At 35.2% G+C, this 21,884-nt stretch overlaps 1 protein-coding gene and 1 long non-coding RNA gene across 3 annotated transcripts in view; one reads left to right on the top strand and one right to left on the bottom strand.

Moving 5' to 3' along the window:
* The window catches only part of LOC126807736 (delta and Notch-like epidermal growth factor-related receptor), a 385,935-nt gene that overhangs the window by 9,072 nt on the left and 354,979 nt on the right, over window positions 1-21,884 (top strand). The window contains exon 1 of one of the 2 annotated variants that reach the window (XM_050532520.2): window positions 16,202-16,836. The exons of the other annotated variant lie outside the window; for it this stretch is intronic. The gene's annotated coding sequence lies outside the window, so the exon portion shown is untranslated. Of the gene's footprint in view, window positions 1-16,201; window positions 16,837-21,884 lie in introns of those variants that run through there. 2 annotated transcript variants of the gene reach the window in all.
* Window positions 17,990-21,224, bottom strand: LOC126808267 (uncharacterized). The gene is made up of 4 exons (XR_007674514.2): window positions 21,146-21,224; window positions 19,967-20,034; window positions 19,535-19,659; window positions 17,990-18,199 (listed from the first exon to the last, which is right to left on the bottom strand). It is a non-coding gene; the product is annotated as an uncharacterized LOC126808267 (long non-coding RNA).

The following is a 21,884-nucleotide window of genomic DNA, read 5'->3' as shown; positions in this document are numbered from 1 at the left end:
ATGAATATCCATTGTTAGTTTCTAATCTAATTTGTCGAAAAGACATCAACTAGTAATTATTTTAGATAAGTAGTGGGTTGATGGAACTGATTGGTCTTATAATTTTCAGCTCCGCTAATACGCCGGCTGTTGTAAATTGAAATTTGCCTCTTTGAAGAAACTAAAAAAAAAATGGCCCTACCAAATATTATGGTATAGTGTACAAAAAACAACCGGCTATTATTGAATAAGAATATAACATTGTTGTACAATAATTACTATTGGTAAAATTAGAGCTTATTTGAGTTATTTGGAATGAGAATTTGTATTTCGTGGGGTTGGTGGGACATATCGTATACTGTATAAATTAAAAAAACTTAACTAGAACTGCGATGCAGTAATGACGGGTTTAACCGGTGACACATTACCCTTGAACTTATGTCACTTCCGGTGCCAGTTACCCAGCAATATTAATTTCATTTATACATTTGTTACCATTTGTTACCATGTGTTACATATGTCAAAAAAGTGATCATTACAAAATTTGTTACTAACTTACCGCTAAGTTAGCTGACTTTTTAATGAGAAATTTCTCGACAAGGGAAGATGCTAGAAACAATTTTTGGACATCTATATGATCGTATTGATCCAATCTATATGTCCATTGGAATCAAATATCATAATGTTAAACGAATGATAAATATAACTCACTTCAAAACAATTTGAAGGCTAATAACACAGTTTTTGCCAAAATTACATTACTTCCGGTGATAATAATTTTTTTACATTAATTCTATGAAAATATAAATGGCATAAGGCCTCACATGGTGAAAATTTTAAGATAATCGAATAATAATTGACACTTTTATAGACCAAAACCTATATCTCTGCAACCGAACAAATTAGAAACCATTTTGTGATATCTGTATGGTCGTATGGGTTTTTGCCCAAATGTCGTCATTTTCAGTTGGATTGACCTAGTCAAAGGTGGCATGAGGCATCACATGGTAACAAAAATTGAAAATCGAACGATAATTGACTCTTTTACATGCAAAATAACGTGAAAAGTGACGCATGCAAAATTGCCTATTTCTTTGCAACTGCGCATATTACAATCTAATTTTGCCATACATTGTCCTCGTATGGATTGATGCTGCAACATTATGAAAGTTGCGTAGAAATAATTTAAAATATGAAGACGATAAATAGCTGATTTTTACTCTATTTTTGAACCTTAAATCCAAATGGCGCAAATACAAAACTGATATAAAAAAACCCCAAAAAACTAAGCCCGACATATTTTGCGCCTGTAGTAGGAGCAGTCATCTTCATTGATAAGATTTGTAGAAATTAAGATTTTTCCTTAGGAAAAGATCCCCCGACCCGTCAAAATTTAAATTTTAGGCAAGATTACGTCACTTCCGGTGCCGACAAAACTTTATAGGTAGAAACAAGTTGAGAATTTACACCAAGGAGTATATGAGCTTTTGTTTTATACAAATCAGGCAATAAATAATTAATTTAGAACCCATAAACTGTAATAAAAATGCGAAAAGTCTTAAAAAGTGATCCTGACGAAATTGGTTATTTCTTTGCAAGAGAAGATGCTAGAAGCTATTTTTTGACATATTTATGATCGTATTGATCCAATCTATATTTCCATTGGAATGAAATATCATAATGGTAAACGAATACTAAATATAACTCACTTCAAACAAATATTTGTTTTGAAGGCTAAAAATACAGTTTTTGCTTAAATGACATTACTTCCGATGAGAATGAAAATGTTAAATTAGTTTTATGAAATCAGAAATGGCATAAGGCATCACATGGTAAAAATTTTATGAAAATCTTATAATATTTGACACTGTTATAGACCAAAAACCTTGAAAAGTGACTAGTAGAAAACCGTCTATTTCTCTGAAACCTTACAAGTTAGAACCCATTTTGTGGTATCTATATGGTCGTATGGGTTCATTCTATTTGTTGATTGAAATTAAATATCATACTTTTAAACAAATAACATATACAACTCATTTGAAAAAAATATCGGTTTTGAAGGCTAAAACTCAGTTTTTGCCCAAATGACGTCACTTCCGGTGACAGTAAAGGTGTTAAAATGGTTTAATCTAGCCAAACGTGGCATTCGGCATAAAATGGTGAAAGAAAATTGAAAATTGAATAATAATTGATTCTTGTACAGGCAAAATAGCACGAAATGTGACTCATGCAAAATTGCCTATTTCTCGACAACTGCTGATATTACAAACTAATTTTGACATACATTCTCTTTGTATAGTTATTGCTACGAGGTTATGAAAGTTACGATGAAATATTTTGAAATATGAAGACGGTGGATGGGTTGTAAATAGCTTAATTTTACACCTTTTTTCACCTTTTAATCGAAATAGCCCGAAAACGAAATCGAAATTAAAAAAACTGAGTCCGATGATTTGTGCGCCTTTTGCTTTCAAAAAGTTGTACCGAACTGTCAAAATCTGTCAAAATTGTAGTTTTTGCTGATTTTACTTCACTTCCGGTGCCGACTCGAATCTTTACCGGTAACAAAATAAATGACATTTTGGGCCACGCAGCATATGGACTTTTTTTTGTACAAATCGAATAATAAATAATTAATCTAGGACTGAAAAATGCATCATATGTTAAAATTCGATGATTATTGTTAATACTACGGCATTTTTTTTAAAAAAACGACAACTTCGGTGATTTCGGACATTTCGCATTGTCACAGAATGCCCAAAATAGCTTTAATCTCTACGTCACACCCACTTTCCCAATAAAACCGAAGAAATCAAATCAAATTACAATCAAATTGGAAAATAATAATAATAATAATAATAAGAACTAGAACTGCGATGCAGTAATGACGGGTTTCACCGGTGCCACGTTACCCTAAACATATGTCACTTCCGGTACCAATGAAACCATTAAACAGGTTTCCACCTCATCATTGCACACATCAAATAAAATGGACGCCGAATCAACCAAATCCAGCAATATCAATTCATTTTATATATTTGTTACATGTAAGTGTACAGTACTTCCGGTGATAATGAAAATATTCAATTAGTTTTATGAAATCAGAAATGGCATAAGGCATCACATGGTGAAAATTTTATGTAAATCGAATAATAATTGCCACTTTTATAGACCAAAAACCTTAAAAAGTGACTTGTAGAAAACCGTCAATTCCTCTGCAACCATACAAGTTAGAAACCATTTTCTGGAATCTGTATGATCGTATGGGTTTATTTTATTTGTTGATTGGAATCAAATATCATAATTTTAAAAACATAACAACTCAGACTCATTTGAATAAAATATCTGTTTTGAAAGCTAAAAATACAGTTTTTGCCAAAATGACGTTACTTCCGGTGATAATGAAAATCTTAAATTACTTGTATGAAATCGTAAATGGCATTAGGTATCACATAGTGAAAATTTCATGAAAATCGAATAATAATTGACACTTTTATGGACAAAAAACCTTGAAAAGTGACCTGTTGAAAATTACCTATTTCTCTACAACTGAACAAGTTAGAAACCATTTTGTGATACCTATATGATCGTATGGGTTAATTCTATTAGTTGATTAGAATCAAATATCAAAATATTAAACAAACAACAAATACGACTCATTTCAATAAATTATTTGTTTCTAAGGCTATGAATACAGTTTTTACCCAAATTTCGTCATTTCCGGTGACATGGAAAATGTTACATTGAGTTGAACTAGTCAAAATTGACATTATGCATCAAATGGTGTCACTTTTATGAAAATCCAATAATAATTGACTCTTTTACAGACACAATAGCGTAAAGAGTGACTCATGCAAAATTGACCATTTCTCGGCAACTGCTCATATTACAAACTAATTTTGAGATAGATTCTCTTCGTATGGATTAATGCTACAAGTTTATGAAAGTTGCGAAGAAATATTTTAAAATATGAAAAGCCTGAATGGGTTGTAAATAGCTCATTTTTTCACCTTTTTTCACCTTTAAATCAAAATGACCCGAAAACGAAATCGAAATTAAAAAAACTGAGCCCGATGTTTTCTGCGCCTTTACAGGGCACACACTTTCAGTCATACCAGATTTGAAAAAAATAATATTTGCTTTCAAAAAGTGGTACCGAACTGTCAAAATTGTAGTTTTTGCTAAATTTACGTCACTTCCGTTGCCGAAAGGTAACTTTACCGGTAACAAAAAAAATGACATTTTGGATTACGGAGCATATGAACTTTGTTTTATACAAATCGAGCAATAAATAATTAATCCAGGACTGAAAAACTGAATTAGCCAATGGGGGTCAAGGAAATTTACGATGACAAAAAATGGTGCCATTTTTGGTCAAATCAGATGACTCTTTAACCCTGGGTAAAATACCACATTAAAATATTCATGAATAAAAAAGTTTTTTGTAAAAATTTAAATTTTCAAAATTTGGCGCCTAATATCTCCGACGATTCGTGGAAAATCAAAAATCTAAAGAACCGTGGCTATGTGCCTTGTCTCTGGCTGTGTCAAAATGTATCCAATGTTAAAATCCGACGATTATTGTTAATATTACGGCAATATTTCAAAAATCGACAAATTCGACGATTTCGGACATTTTGCATAGTCGCAGAACGTTCGAAATAGCTTTAATCTCTAAGTCACACCCACTTTTCCAGTAAAACCGAAGACATCGAATCAATCCGACAAGTAGTTTCTGAGATACAATCAAATTGGAAAAAAAAAATAATAATAATAAGAAGAATAATAATAAGAAGAATTTTAACAAAAACAATAGTGTTTCACACAAGCTACGCAGTGTGAAACCCTAACTAGAACTGCGATGCAGTAATGACGGGTTTCACCGGTGTCACGTTACCCTAAACATATGTCACTTCCGGTACCAATGAAACCATTAAGCAGGTTTCCACATAAGCATTGCACAGATCAAATAAAATGGACGCCGAATCAACTAAATCCAGCAATATCAATTCATTTTATACATTTGTTACATGTAAGTGTACAGTAATTCTGGTGATATTGAAAATGTTCAATTAGATTTATGAAATCAGAAATGGCATAAGGCATCACATGGTGAAAATTTTATGTAAATCGAATAATAAATGCCACTTTTATAGACCAAAAACCTTGAAAAGTGACTTGTAGAAAATCGTCTTTTTGTCTGCGCCCGTACTAGTTAGAAACCATTTTTTGGTATCTGTATGATCGTATGGTTTCAATCTATTTGTTGATTGGAATCAAATATCATAATTTTAAGAATATTAAAAATCAGACTCATTTGAATAAAATATCTGTTTTGAAGGCTAAAAATACAGTTTTTGCCCAAATGACGTTACTTCCGGTGATAACGAAAATCTTAAATTACTTGTATGAAATCGTAAATGGCATTAGGTATCACATACTGAAAATTTTATGAAAATCGAATAATAATTGACACTTTTATGGACCAAAAACCTTGAAAAGTTACCTGTTGAAAATCGTCTGTTTCTCGGCAACTGAAAAAGTTAGAAACCATTTTGTGATATCTATATGATCGTATGGGTTCATTCTATTAGTTGATTGGAATCAAATATCAAAATTTTAAACAAATAACAAATACGACTCATTTGAATAAATTATTGGTTTTAATGGCTCTAAATACAGTTTTTGCCCAAATTACGTCATTTCCGTTGACACTGAAAATGTTGAATTGGCTTGACCTAGTTAATATTGACATTACGCATCAAATGGTGTCACTTTTATGGAAATCCAATAATAATTGACTCTTTTACAGGCAAACTAGCGTAAAAAGTCACTCATGCAAAATTGCACATTTCTCGGCAACTGCTCATATTACAAACTAATTTTCACATACATTCTCTTCGTATGGATTGTTGCTACGAGTTTATGAAAGTTACGAAGAAATATTTTAAAATATTAAGACGCTGAATGGGTTGTAAATAGCTTAATTTTACACCTTTTTTTCACCTTTTAATCGAAATAGCCCGAAAACGAAATCGAAATTAAAAAAAATGAGTCCGATGTTTTGTGCGCCTTTGCATTGCGCATCGATTTGGTAATAACAAATTTTGAAAAAATAATATTTGCTTTCAAAAAGTGGTACCGAACTGTAAAAATTATAGTTTTTGTTGAAATTATGCCACTTCCGGTGTCGACAGGAAACTTAATCGATAACAAAAAAAATGACATTTTGGAAAACGGAGCATATGAACTTTGTTTCAAACAAATCGAACGATCATTAATGAATCTAGAAGCGTAAAACTGAATTAGTCAATAGCGGCCAAGGAAAATTATTTAGACAAAAATTGTTGACATTTTCGCTCAAATCAGACGACCCTTTAGCCCTGGATAAAATATCACCAAAAAATATTCATTAAAAAAAAAGTTTTTTGTAAAAATTTAAATTTTCAAAATTTGGCGCCTAATATCTCCGAAGATTCATCGAAAATCAACAATCTAAAGAACCATAGCTACGTGCTTTGTCTCTGCCTATGTCAAAATGTATCAAATGTTAAAATCCGGCAATTAATGTAAATGTTACGACAAAATTTCAAAAATTAACCACTTCGGTGATTTCGGACATTTCGCATTGTCACAGAACGTTCAAAATAGCTTTAATCTCTAAGTCACACCCACTTTCCCAGTGAAACCGAAGAAATTGGATCAATCCGACAAGTAGTTTCTGAGATATGATCAAAATGGAAAAAAATAATAATAATAAGAATAATATTTTACTACCCTTCTCGGGCAAAGCCCTTCTCTACCACGGCTATCCTGAGTTTACATGCTTTCATTTTAAAAAAAAAGAAAAAAAAAAAAAATCTACGTAGTTATTTTAACTATAGTTAACAATCAGCGGTGTTTTATTTATGTTTAATAACCAATGTTATATTACATGTTTTTAATCAGTCTGATTAAAATATAGATGTATATTTCGTTTCGTTTTTTTTATACTTTCGATGGCCTACACTACATGAAGATCTGACCGGTTGTAGTGGAAGGTCGCGTTAGAGGTCACACGGGCGGCTTTTGTCCATATGACGTCAGACATTTGATTAACCAATCAGCGTTGATGTTTCTACTGGGTTATCCACAGTTCCGTTCACCTCACGCCAAAATCTCACCGTAACATACCGTTTCATTGGCTAATCCCTCACCCAGAACGCGGCTTATATATATTCCAGATCCCCCGGCGTCCGCTTTTAGAACACCAAATACGCCATTTTAGAACACAATTTTGAAACACTTTTTGAACACTCTGATTTTTACTTTCAGACCAGTATGTGTTCAGTTTTGAATGTTTTTCCCTCTGGATTTTAGAACACTTTTGACGCGTAAAATGTGTTCTGTTTTTAGAACACTATACGTTCAACTTTTCCCCCTGGATCTTTCAACACATCGGACGCGTAAGTAAAACGTGTTCTTTTTAGAATACGATAAGGTGTTCAACAGCATGAAACAGATAATTAGGAGATAAACACCTCCTGTTACGCATTTAGATGGGTGTTATTGTCCAATAGACATGTCCTGAGATCATTAGGACCCAAGACGCGTTATTAAAAAAAATGTAGGGATAACGTCTAAATACTCTATGGCAATACCCGCATTGAAATAGAATCTGAAGGCAGATTCTCAGAAATAGAATCTGAAGGCAGGGAGTCTTACAAACTATTAATGATCCCAAAGCATAAAAACCTTTCAGTAAGTGAAACAGGCCTTACAATTTTCCAAAATATGCCACAGTTTGGGGCATCTCCAGATGCAATGGTATCATGCTCTTGATGTCCATCAGGTCTTTTAGAAATAAAATGTCCCTTAAGTATATCACATACTAGTCCAAATGAAATGCATCAGGAATGTTTACTTAAGAACAATGGCTTAGTTAAATTAAGTCATACACACAAATATTATTTTCAAATTCAGTGGCAAATGGGTGTTTGTAACAAGACATGGTGTCTTTTTTTTATATTCTAGACATGGTTAGTTTTTAGAAAAGGTTCCTTTTGACATTGTATATTTTAATGAATTGATATCTTATGCCGATTCATTTTACACTGTAAATGAAGATGACAATTCTGTCAATATAATAAGTGACCAACAGAATGTAGATAATATTTGTTCAACTGCTGACTTAGCCAATCCACATGATATAAGTGCAGTAACTTGTGAAAATATCATCCAATCTTATAATAGAAGATTCAATCCAAATTGTAAGCCACAAAAAACTTGTAAAAAAAGAAAAAAAACACTAAAATGCCTTTGTATATTTGTGGAGTTTGCTCACAGATTTGCATGGAACCTGATGATATAGCTTCCGATAATGACTTTAGTGTTCAATGTGAATCATGCGGTATCATGCGGTATATGGTTTCATTTTTCCTGTGTCGCATATGATTCTGACAATAATGACACATGGTTTTGTCTGTCATGTGCACAAACTTAGAATGCATAAATGTTTGTATATTAACATTTTAAAGTACTTTTCGTCCGTCTTGGGACTATTCATAAATAATGTCATTGTATAAAGATGGACAATTTATACATATTTACATAGTAACACTGTGGTTTTAATTGGCTATAGTTACCATTGTCTATGGTTACATAGTATATCGTTAACTAATAGAAAACATGTAACACACGTGTGTTAATCTGTAGTATATCGGTCGGGTTCAATTTATGAACAACGAGTGGGAGATAATCATGGGATAGATTTAAGAAAATGAATGGAGCTAATGCCAATTGTTACTGATTGACTTTCATTTTATAAAAAGAGAAAATTTGGAATTTTACTTGTGTTGTGCACATTTATAGATATGTCTATTTACAAATAAGGGCCCAATACTAACATCCCGTCGATGGTTGCATACTCTATCCCGTAGGTGCGTGGACGTCTCACCTATGTAAAAATTTAGACACCCATTGCAAGTCAAGACATATATGAGATTTTTTGTGTCACAATTCATATTGTCGTTGACACTAAATGTATACTTAGAAAAATTATATTTGTTATTTGGCGTAATATGGTCGCAACATTGACATCGAAGATCCGGGCATTTAGATACATAAAAGCCGGTCCTTGTGATAGATGAATTGAATGAAAACACACTAAATACCGGAAACCACCCTATATAGGTAACCCGGAGAAGGGCTATACTATAAACCGGAAACTAACCCTAACCCAGGCACACGGAGGACCTGACTCCGGGTATCCTATTTAGGGTGCCAGTCTCCGGGTTACCTATTTAGGGTATTTTCCGGTATTTAGTGTGTTTTCCGGTATTTAGTGTTTTTCCGGTGTTTTCCGGTTGTTTTCCCGTGTTTTCCGGTATATAGTATTGCCGAATTGAACATCATCAAATTTCGTTCTGGGGTTATCGTTTGATGCCAGGATTGCCCTGCTCTCGAACATTGTTTTAAAGAAGTTGGGATGTTGGGGGTTATGAGTAGCGACAAAGGTAATTATATTATCCGAACTGTCTTTTGCTTTAGTAGCCCTCAGTGTTTGGATATTAATTGCCAAAGCCTTATTTATCCCAACTTCTATTACCCCGACGGGGTAATACTGTTTCAATAAATTTCTTTTTAGCTCAACTAATCTGACAACCAGAAGGTCTTCATCTATCACAATGGTACATATTTTTCTAGCTAAAGCAAAAGTTATAATATTTTTGGTATGGCGTGGGTGACATGATTTATATGAAAGATAGATTTTGGTTTCTGTTTCTTTAGAATACATATCCGTTATAAGGAGTTATCCCCTTCGTTTCACTAGAACGTCCAAGAATGCGATTTGCAGATCGTTCGTTACAATTGTGAATTTGATATTTAGATCTAAATCATTCATTATTTTTTGCAAATCTGCAATGTTGCCAATTCGTTCATTCCAAATACAGAATATATCGTCTAGGAATCGTTTCAACTGATTTTCTAAATATAATCTGTAATCCACGCCATCTTCAATTTCTACAATTGAGTATAGTTTTTCCTCAAGGAATCCCATTGTTAAATTACTTAATTGTGGTGCCGCCTTGGTACCCATCGCTATACCAAGGATCTGTTTGTAATTGGTTTCGCCAAATGTAAAAGTGTTCTTAGTCAGGATGATTCGTATAGCTTTGAGGATGAAGTTGTTTGAAATTCTCTCATGACTGCATTCAGGATGTTTATCCAACCAATATTCTATGGTCTGAAAGCATAGGTCATGGGAAATGTTGTTATACATATTACAAACATCCATGGTTAAGAAAACGTCGCCATCGTTCAAATTTTGGGGAAATCTATTAACAAAATCTATGTCATCCCGAATAACAGATTTTACATTTGGCACGTACGGCTTAAGTAAGATATCAATAAGATTGGATAGTCTATTAGTAGGGCAGCACGGACCGGCAATTATTGGTCTGAATGGGAGATCACCTGGCTGGAAAACACTGATGAATTCGGCATTTTGGTGTTTAATAGACTCCTTGATCATCTTGGATTTATGGATTTTTGGAAGACCATAAAACTGACTTGTTTTATACTCGAATTTTCGGAGATAATCCTGTTCGTTGTCCGTCAGTTCGTTTTTGTGTTCTTGGATTAATTTATTAATCCCATTGTTCTTTTATCATGGTTGGAATTTATGGTTTGTCGTCAAGTATTTTAAGGACGTTTCTCTGATAATATTCCGCATCCATGATAACTATGGCATCCCCTTTATCGCTTTCCTTAATAACGATCGTGTCGTTAGATTTCAAAGATTTTATAGCACACTGTTCCTCCTTCGACTCATTTGATTTTGCGTTGCGGTTTATAAGAAGTGGCAACTTGGTTAAATAGTCAATGAAATTGTCCAGCGTCACGTCCTTGCCCCGTCTGGGGTTGAAGTGACTTTTTTTCCTCACAATATCCTCTGACGCAGTTTCATCTGTTTTACCGAAAAATTCCTTCAGTCGTAGCTTCCTACAGAAAGCGTTTATATCACACTCTAATTCCTGTATATTGGCTCTAGGCGTCGGTGTGATGTTCGGGCCTTTCTGTAGGAGGTTTATCTCTTGATCATTTAAGGCTGTGGATGAGATATTAATTATTTTCGGGTGTATTGGTTTTCGCGATAGGGTGTTGTGGTCACGTTGTTGGAGCAACGCTGAGTTTTCTTGTTGTGGTGTTGTGGAGGTCGGTGTGATTGGTTTTGTGGTTTTGTAAGGGTGGTCGGTGCGGTTGGGATTGGCCTTTCTGAAAAAAAAAACGACCCTGCGTTGGATTAGTGTGCCCAGACCGCTGTTGTTTAGTATTCCCTTGGTTGGTGCTAGACACATTCGTCACGTTTCTCCCCTCTTTCTTCGGCACATTCGGTCTTTTATATCCATTATTCCATGTCCTTGGTTGTTCTTTGGGTTTAGTCCCTAGTTTTTGCTTTCTTTTCTTGACCGTTTGCCAGGTGTTTCTGGGTGGAGCTGCGTTGGATGAATTAGGTGTCTCTGTGTTGTGACATACATTCGCCTCGGCATAGGTGTCCTCCATTTCTTCAGCACACGTAGGTTAGTTTATCAATAGTTCCTTCTTCTTTTTCCATATTGCGTGTGATTTATTTTCCTCTGTAGACATTTCTTTTTTCCACATATTTTTCAGAAGAAGTTCCACTAGTTCTTGGCCTTGGTGTCCTTCAATATGTGCCAATAGTTCAGTCTCTGCTTTATCAATGACTTCTGTTTGTTTAGCAGAAAATTCAATCAGGGAGTCGATTTCAATATATACATGTATTTACTTTGTGATATTTCAAAAATCTGTACATAATAATAGTAAAGGCAAGTGTTTCATGAGAAAATTCAAAATAATGTAAATAAATGAATATGAAGATAATTATAAATAAATGGATACAATGTGCAACATGCCATTGTAATCACCACACCAATTCAAAATTAGTTAATTTACATCAATGATACAGTGTTATTTTAGTATGTTAAACATACATTATGCAAGAGCTAAATCTGTCTATTGCAGGTCTTTCTTTAGGCCTGAAATGTTATATAAACTATTTATTACAAATTTATTAACACAACAAGACCATAATCAACTCTCGATGGCATCGGATACTCGAGATTTTAACTGGATAAAAAACGGTTCGCCATTTAAAAATTTAATTTGAAAATTGGAAAGCGAGGTCAAGTTTCGATTATAGCATTGCCCTGGTTACCACTATGCACACGTCTTGTCAAAACTACAAACAGTGACAACTTGGCTCAGAATGAAGTAATTTGAATGAAATTTTCATTATTTTCTTTTTGCATTATCTATTTTTGAGCTATTATAGCAAGAATGATCTGCTCTTTATCTAAATCTTACATAATGTATCTTTAATACATTTTATTATGAACTGTCTTGAATAAGCTTATATTTTATTTGCATCATCACCAAGGTCTTCATAAACAGATGATATATTAGATGTAATAAAAACAATAAACTATAATAACAGTTATCAAATACTGTTCACTATCACACATTCAGTTTCATAGTTTTCTCTATTTCACTAAGGGGATCACGTGGCTAAGTGGGTAAGACGCTGGCTCGCTAGCCTGGAGGTCGGGTGTTCGATCCCTGCATTTGCCGAGAAAGTTCATCCAGATTTTCCGGCGTGGTTCCCCATTGTCAGTGATGCAGGACGGAGGGCCCGACAAGGACAGCTGTCTAGTCGTTCGGATGGGACGAAAAACAGAGGTCCCGTGTACACATTGGCGTGCACGTAAAAGATCCCTTGACAGTTGGAATTCGATATAAGAGTAGGCCGTAGTGCCGCTGTCCGGGCAAAATTTCCCCCATAGCACACTGTATGGCGTATGTCCGTCTTCATTAGCCCAGTTCGGAGCAGAACAGTAGGACGTTAAACCCCATTTCATTTCATTTCATTTCTATTTCACTAAGGGTGGGAACAAATTTGACATGGCAGCACAGATAATCAGTATGTCATCCGTCAAGGATACTAAAGAAATATGAATAGTACTTGACAGTACTTTGAACCATTTGAGTCTATTTATAGCCCGCTCTACATGTATTCTAGGATTAGCAATAGTTTTTGTTTTTACAACATTTTCACGACTCATCTGAACCTATAATATAATATGTCCGACAGTAGCTAGACGTGTTTTGTTAAGAGGTCTACTTGTTCGTGAGAATTTTACATAACACACATCATGAAGCTGACTAAATGATCCTACAGTCTACTACAATGAACTTAAAATAAGTAAGATACATAATCTCATCTTCTGTTGATGAATTAGGAATTACCTACACATACTATAACCTACTGTATGTTCCAGGCGACACTACGACTCGAAAATTGCTTGCTATTTCTTCAATTTTTAATTAAAATGGTTAAAACTTAACGATCTACCTGAAATTGTCATCCCTTTACTTTCTACCGCACGTTAACTATTTTCAAATCAAGCTATATAACCTTTCTCTCTTGAAAAATCGTTATTTATTTACTTTGCAGTATTGAAGACAGCCATGCTTGACCTAGTTATTTGGAATGACCCAAATCGAACAGGGGTGTGGATTTGACTCGGGTTGTTTCGTACTACTTGCATGTTTAAATAGTTGTTTAAATGAGCTATTTACGGGAGGTAATATAAATTTGCTATTTGGGTTTTAGACCACAGTTGTTTAATCCACTGCCTTAGATATTAAAGTCCGTGGCTTTTGGAATTTGATATAAACTATATACAAAGTTTGACCCAATATTGTAGTGACACGTCATAGAAATTTGGAAGTAGGCTATAGATATTTTATTTGCCTTCGTACGACTTTTAGTACTATTTTCAGACTGTCAAATCGTGGTCAATCTCTTTCCCAGTACTTTCACATGCATCCACCTTTCACACAAATCACAGCCCACCCAATCCACAATCGCATCCGATTCACTTCCCGGTGGGTTCTCACAATCACATACACTACACACGTTTATATCATCATCACTCGAATCTTCATTCGCAACACCACCTCCCTCCATATTCTCAGCAACATTTTCACTATCACTCTCTCCACTGACATTGTCGCCCAAATCCTCACTCTCCTACTCGCTGTCACTCGAGTCCCGAACGAAATCACGACTGGTGGTACTTCCTCATTCAATCTTCCCGCTTCCCAAAACCGATCCCCCACCTTGTCTATGACGTGTTGACATGCCTTAACCCAGTCTCCAGATGTCACACTAGCCTTGGCTTCCAGGAACAGACGCTTAACGTCTTTGATTTTAAAATTGGTGTTTCTTCGGGCGACATAAGCCTTTTCTTGTGCTAAAATGAAAGTATTTTTGATTTAATGTGGAGACACCTTAAAATGTTATAAGGTGTAGTAAAAACTTCCATGAATGAATGTTTTAACCCTTTTTAACATCACAGATAAGAAAAGATTTATTATCTTTCAATGCCGTCAACTTGACTGCCGTCCAAATTCCAGTGTTAAAGGAGCTAAATCGCTAATATTTGGGACCTAGAAATTGACCGAAATGGGTCGCAACACATATAATAATATAATCTGATTGTATATGAACTTACATTCAGTTGTTTCCGTTTTGACTCTTAATTTCAAATAAGTTAGGTCCAGCGAAATACGGCATGAGTCTCAACCAAATAGAAATTTCTAGCGTCTGGTTATTCCAGTCTATTGCGCATGCTCTCCAGATAAGTTATGACGTCGCCGTATGACATGAGTTGTGGAATATGTCTAGCCTCGCTCTTTCTGGTCTCTTGTTACAAATGACGATGAAACGAACTATGGTACAACGAAACAATGGTAAAATGTTTATTTTGTTTTCAATATTGGATATCAGAAGCCTACCTTTTCCCGGTAAGATAACAACATCAATGTTAATTTAAATTGACAAATAATTCGTGTTTTCAACGTGCAAGACTTTGGATGATATTGAGTTAGAGACTTAGATACTTTAATTATTACCTTGTATGATCTCTATTGGGTTTAACTCGCAGTGCCTTACTGGTAACCGCAAGACTAAATGTCCATGCTGATGGGCTATGTCGTCGGTCTTATACAAGGGCGGATCTAGGAATTTTGAAAAGGGGGCGTGCCGCAAAATGAGGGCACTGACCGCGGAGACGCGGCACGCCGCTGAGAGGGGATTTTTTTTTTTTTTGGGGGGGGGAGTCCCCAAGAAAATTATCCGTCATTTCCTTGCATCTGTAGCCATTCCAAGAGCTATTTGGCTGATATTTTCGTCTAAGTAAACGTTCGGAAATCGTTGAAAAATAGCCTTAAAATCGAGCAAAAAAGCCAGTTGAACATGCGACTCGAAAATTGTCAAGGCCAGCGAGGCATTATGATGGGAAAAAAGACGAATCTATTCCCTAGCCACTTCACTATTTAAGCATTGTAACTTGTATATGGTACTGTCCACACATGAAACAATGCTACATCAAGTTGCACTCATGTCTGTCTATAGCCACTCTATAGGATTAGGGCACCGTCAGCTAAACAACAAGAATTCGTTTGAAAGTGAAAGCATTAATTTTACCAGACTGGTGTGTTTGAATCGATGGTTTGGGTCATTTGGGATCCCTGCAACGGGTTGGGAACGGACATATTTGGGTCTGAGAAAGGGCACTTTCAGCAGTAAAAAAGAGCACTGTCGAAAATTAGGGGGCCCCTTAAATCCGCCTCTGTTATATTGTTGAGGAGGACGATGTAAGGTCACAATTCTTAATAATTCTGCCTGAAAGTACAATAACTCATGTTATCAAAGCTGCAAACAAATTTCAATCCACTACCTGGTGGGTTATTTCTTGGTGCTATGTTGACGCGTAACGCCGTATAATGTTATATATATATAATTATTAAATCAAGGTTATGTTATGCAGAACATGGCATATGTGTAAAAGTCGAATAGCAATGATGAAACGTATTTGAATTAACTGCACTTACATACTGGCCATTGGATGGTCTCTCTTATTGTCATCGGGTCAAAATTATCTAATTTTGTTGAACATTTTGTTAACCTTGCTTATCTTTATTTTCCTGCGTTTTAGATGAGTCATTTTTCAAAGCCCCGTACACGGATTTTAAGGGTATATTCAATGCGTAGGCAATCTCTTTTTTGGAACTTTTATACCGTCTATAATTCATTTTACTCTGTTTCTCAAAATAAGTAAATAAACGATTAATACATTGGTTCACATCTCGCGTAATCTTCATCTTGAAATTGTAAATAATAATAATCACTTACCCAGTATCCACTTTCTTATATGCACACATCATCGTGAAATTGCAAATGTATGTGATGAAAGGGTGATCGATTATTCAAGGAATTTTCTACGATTCGTTTTTTCTATCTATTCTACGACAATATCTGAAACAAATCTTGTGTGTCTGTGGAACGCGAATATAAATAAAAATAGATACAAACTATTTAAGTTCATAAAATTATAAGATATCGTACAAATTTACACTTCATCAGAAAGGTTACCATGCCATCTAATGCTAAAAATAAATGTTTTGTGAGGAATATTTTAGGAGACATGCAATACTATGAATATCTCCAAGGAATAATAAAATACCGATAATCAAATAAATCTAAACACACCCACACACCACTCGCACTCCCGCAAAACAAACCGGCGAATCCTCCCGCACAAATATTATTAACCGAATGCACCCGATTTGTGGATTACCATATACCCCTACATGACATACGAGTGACCCAACTTACGCAGGCGCAGTGGTAATGTTTATGTTCTGAGAAATTGATTAGTGTCGAAAAATGTGAAATTTACAAGAGAATAAAGGATTTTATCGACGAAGAAAGTAATGGGGTGACAATTCCAGGTAGGTCGTTATGTTTTAACCATTTTAATTAAAAATTGAAGAAATAGTAAGCAATTTTCGAGTCGTAGTGTCGCCTGGAACAGACAGTAACATCAGCAATCATACACTGGAGCAGCCATTTTTGTTTGTGTTTGTTATTGTTTACACAAGGCATCGGCGTCTATGAACCTTATAACTGTCTAACCCGGTATATGAACAGGTCAATAAACTAAAGTTTTTTCCAGTATATAACGTTTATTTAACAGCAAATATAAAACGCATAAAACCCATGTCTACCCCGAGGCGGGACAAGGCCAGTAGGAAACGAAACAAACAAGTTCTCCACTCCAAATCCAGACAGAACTCCTATTGTCATCTGGTATACTGGACAGCAACCTGAAAAAAAAAGCAAAACACAACCACAGCAAAGCCAAATTACAAGTTTCATGTCCTCCACTACCCTGCCCTCAGCTGATCCAGACAATAACACCAGCCTAGAATATCAAGAAAATACAATAAGTGCCTGTTCAACACCCATGACTGACACCACAGACATACCCACCCCGTCCCCACCAAGCCCACTGGCAGATGATGTATTCATGAATACAGTAAATGCTGTAACCCTTTGAATTGGTAAGAGCTTTCCAGAATCCAGAAGTCCAAAATGCCTTCAGACCCATGGTGGAACTTATTCTGCAAGAAGGAATCATCAAACACACCACCCCACTTAAAAAGGAAATATCAGAATTAAAACTTGAGTTGGCATCAGTTTCCCTTGAGCTAAATGGTATCATACAAGACCACTGCGATGATCTCGAACAATATGGCAGGCGCAATTGTATCCGCATCAGTGGCATTAAAGAAACTGCAGATGAAATTGTTGAAAATGAAGCCTTGGTTGTATTAAGAAAGATAATACCAAACATTACAACACATGACATCGAAAATAGCCACCGTGTTGGAAAAGCCCACAGGGGACAACCTAAACGTATTATAGTAAGACTATTTAGCTACAAGACCAAGGTTGCTATACTGAGGGGCAAAAAGGTTGTAAACGGGGTAAAAAATGATATATTCATTAATGAAGATCTTACAAAAGTACAGAGCCTTGGTCTTCAACATAGCACGGAGATCTTACAAGGCAAATCACAACAACTCTTGTTGGGCCAGAGATGGTAAAATCTTTATTCGAATCAGAAAACCTGATGGTTCTGATGGACAAACTAAACGAATATTCAGTGCAATTGAGATTCCTGGTTATAAACCAACTCCATAGGAACTTCTTCACTTTGACATATTAAATGGTATTACCACTGACCCACCTGAAGATATGGCCCAATAAACTTCCACAACAGTAACTGTACCGGTGTCTTTACAAATTTTCCTACAAAATAGATTATTTCATATATAAATCATCCCGAAAAAAAAAATAAAAAAATAAATAAAAATACTAATATCCAATTAAGCCTGTCTAACAAATTGCAAATGTAAATGAAAATAAATTATAAACATCTTGAAACTAAAAAATGCCCTGGCCATGAAAAGCCCAAAATAGGTTAATGTATGAAACACTGCATAAACTAGGTGTCTTCTGTCTAATGTCTAAAGCCCCATGGTGCCTTAGACTGAATTCTACTTCTCATAGCTAAAATAAGTACATGCAAGATAGCCCTATTTTGATGATACATAGTCATAAAACCCTTAACCTACTAACTGTTGCAAATGCACATAAGTTTTAGGAAATCTAATAGTTTAAGCTCTTGTACATGAAACAGCTCAGAATAATCCTGTCTAACAAGTTCATAGAAAACAGCCTCTAATTATAGAATTTATTGCATATTAAGAGCTCAAGCTTTGACTAGTATCCACTACTTATCTATGTGCAAATTCCTGAGGGAAAATGTATCATATATGTCACCACAAAATAATGTTTCCATTTTATTTGGAGGAGCTAAACTTGTTTGACTTGTATTACAAAGAAGTATAGCCTTTGTCCAACAATGTTAGGCCAGCAGGAAATAAATGACAATGTCTTAACAATGATAAATAGGTTTTTCAAAACCAATATTCTAGCCAATGCTTAAAATCCTTGTAACACAGGTCAAAGAGTATCTAGCCCTACAAAAATATAATTGCTGTATATCATATGCAATGTGTTTCTATCTGTATTTAATCTTTCACCTTCGGCCAGCTAAAACCGCATCGATTAATAGATGCTAACATCTTCAGCCTATTAAATAAAATGCAAATTAAGCCTCATACTATAATCTCCATGCACAGCGCCCTTAATCAGCGATTGACCAGTACTACTATATTAACAAGCCAGAAATGCCAAAATTGTGTCTTTGACTTCTGGTCAAAGGTAGAAATGTGCTGTAATATTACCCTTGACTACCTACAACATCAAGTTGAAATACGTCTATGCAAGACAATCGAACTTTGTTGTCACAAATCAACCCCTAATCATACCAACTGTTGAATATGTAGATTGAGTTAGAAATTTGAACTGTTTTAATACATGCAATATTTTTGAATAATACCCAATATTTATCTCTATAATGTATTATACTGACTAAAGGAACGAAAGTTCTTTGACATGGGTGACAATTAAGTAGATATTAGTGTATTGTTGTTAGATGAATAGGGAATATTCTCTGTGCAGCCTGTCATACAACAAACAAATCAATATCTGAAATCAAATGTTACCAAATGATCTTACTTTTTACCCAGTTCAAAGGACTTATTTGGCCTTCATGTTTGCTTATGAACTGTACTTGATTGCCAAATTCATACTGATGCATGTAAATCCATGGCAATACCAAAGAGACACTTAACATTTTCAACCTAAAAAACAAAATCCAAATTAAGCATCAATGTAAAATATACTTGCTTAGTACCTTGAGTTGACTTATGTGTAGTTCGTTAACATTATTAATCCAACAAAGTCTTTCGAAATCTTTTGAACTATGCCTTACTATGTAATAAGTGATAATGTCTCCAAGTGATAATGTCAAATTGATATTTTATATGTTGAAGCTTATTCTCTAAAACCAAGAATCAATCCAAAAGTCCACGTTTTGTTACAAAAATGGAGTATTAAAGTGCTCTTATTATTACCCTATGCTATGTAATTTGTAAATGTGTCTCCTACCTGTACTTTAGACTTCCTTCCTCCACTGATAAATCCATAGCGACTAAAGATGCATTAACATTTTTAACCTACAAAATAAAATTCAAATTCAAGTTAAAGTTATAATATAATTAAGGCCTTTCGAAATCATTCGAATTACTCCCTACTATGAAATAAATCTTAATGACTGTCAGTCTCTATGGATCGATCTGCCAACAGTTTATTAGAATACCAGTTTATTTTTTATTGCTCATATTTTATATTGTTCATATTGCTATCAAACTTAAAATTGGCATTATGCCAATCCTTACATTGAAACTGAGAGTTTATTCTAAAAGTTCATTTTAGTATGAAAATGTTCATCTTAAAAAGAACAATAGAATCCAATATTACACACCTAATTCTCCCACCCTACACACACATAAACACACACACCCACCCACACACACACACACACACACACATATATACACACACACCAAAAGGCCCACAACAATTGGCCTATACACAAACATAACATCTACCGTGTCGGACTTCTTTTTAATATAAAAATATATATTGTACAATTCGTCAATAGGCAGACGAATACCCACGCCCCTCCCCCGCTTGTCACGCTGGTCCTAAATACAAATTTATAAATTTAAATTGCCGATAGACGGCAATGGCACCAAAAATAATAAGATCTATTCCTACGTTTTTCTCATTCATCATAATCCCATACTCATAGGCCATTCTGTTTCCAAGGTAAGTATTATTAAATGAAATGAAATTTAACGTCCTACTGTTTTGCTCCGAACTGGGATAATGAAGACGGGCATACGCCATACAGTGTGCTATGAGGGAAATTTTTGCCCGGACAGCGGCACTACGGCCTACTCTTATATCGAATTCCAACTGTCAAGGGATCTTTTACGTGCACGCCAATGTGTACATGGGACCTCGGTTTTTCGTGTCATCCGAATGACTAGACAGGCCCTCCGTCCTGCATCACTGGCAATGGGGAAACCACGCCGGAAAATCTGGATGAACTTTCTCGGCCAATGCAGGGATCGAACACCCGACCTCCAGGCTAGCGCCTTACCCACTTAGCCACCGTTAAAGAACAAGAGCTAAGAGGTAAGTATAATATGCACACACGAAAGAGTTATAACTCCATCTGTCATACACAAAACATTAGATTAGAAACAGTTATTTACTCACTCCAGAACAGTAAACCATGTCCCCCTTCAAACAATGTTGACCCAGATTAACCACGTTGGTGGCATACTGCCAATTTCATGCAGGATACTGATCAAGTAGACTTGTTTATCTAGACGCATAACCATCTCCCGTAACACTTAATACTCACTTAAATCTCAGTGAACAATGTAGAAACCTGAACCACTCACCCTTTCTATTCGCAGCCATGTATATATACATGTACATATACTGAGCGCCATGGAAAACGCATCACTTTTTTTTCCCAAATATTTTATTACTAGATGGTTTTGTATGTATAATATTATGCAATACTATGAACTATTGTTTAACACAATGCTCCTAAACGCAAAAAATATCGGCCCGTGTGCAAAAAAAAAAAAATTGCACGAGATGCACATGAAAAACCCAATATTCACGTGCAGCATTGTGTGTGAGCCCTTTAAAAGCATGTTTTCAACTTAATGTGCAGTACATGAACTGTGAAACGTCAATCTGTCGTAATTTGTTGTTGGACGTGTGAAGGAATCGAGCTAGAGATGCCGAGACTTACTGAAAATCAACGGAATGAAGCCATGGCATGTCTACACGTGCTATTGCCAGACACTTCAATTGTCATCAGTCCCCTATTGTAAGGTTGGTGGAACGTGTTTGAGTTACTGGATCAACACGTGCTGGTCCACAACGAGTTACAACCCAGGCTCAAGACCGCTACATCCGGGTCACTCATCGGCGTGACAGA

Source organism: Patella vulgata, chromosome 1, assembly GCF_932274485.2.
Source record: "Patella vulgata chromosome 1, xgPatVulg1.2, whole genome shotgun sequence".
NCBI classification, from domain to species: Eukaryota; Metazoa; Mollusca; class Gastropoda; family Patellidae; genus Patella; species Patella vulgata.
Note: the sequence above shows the minus strand (reverse complement) of the source record. Positions and strands in the feature narration are given on the sequence as shown.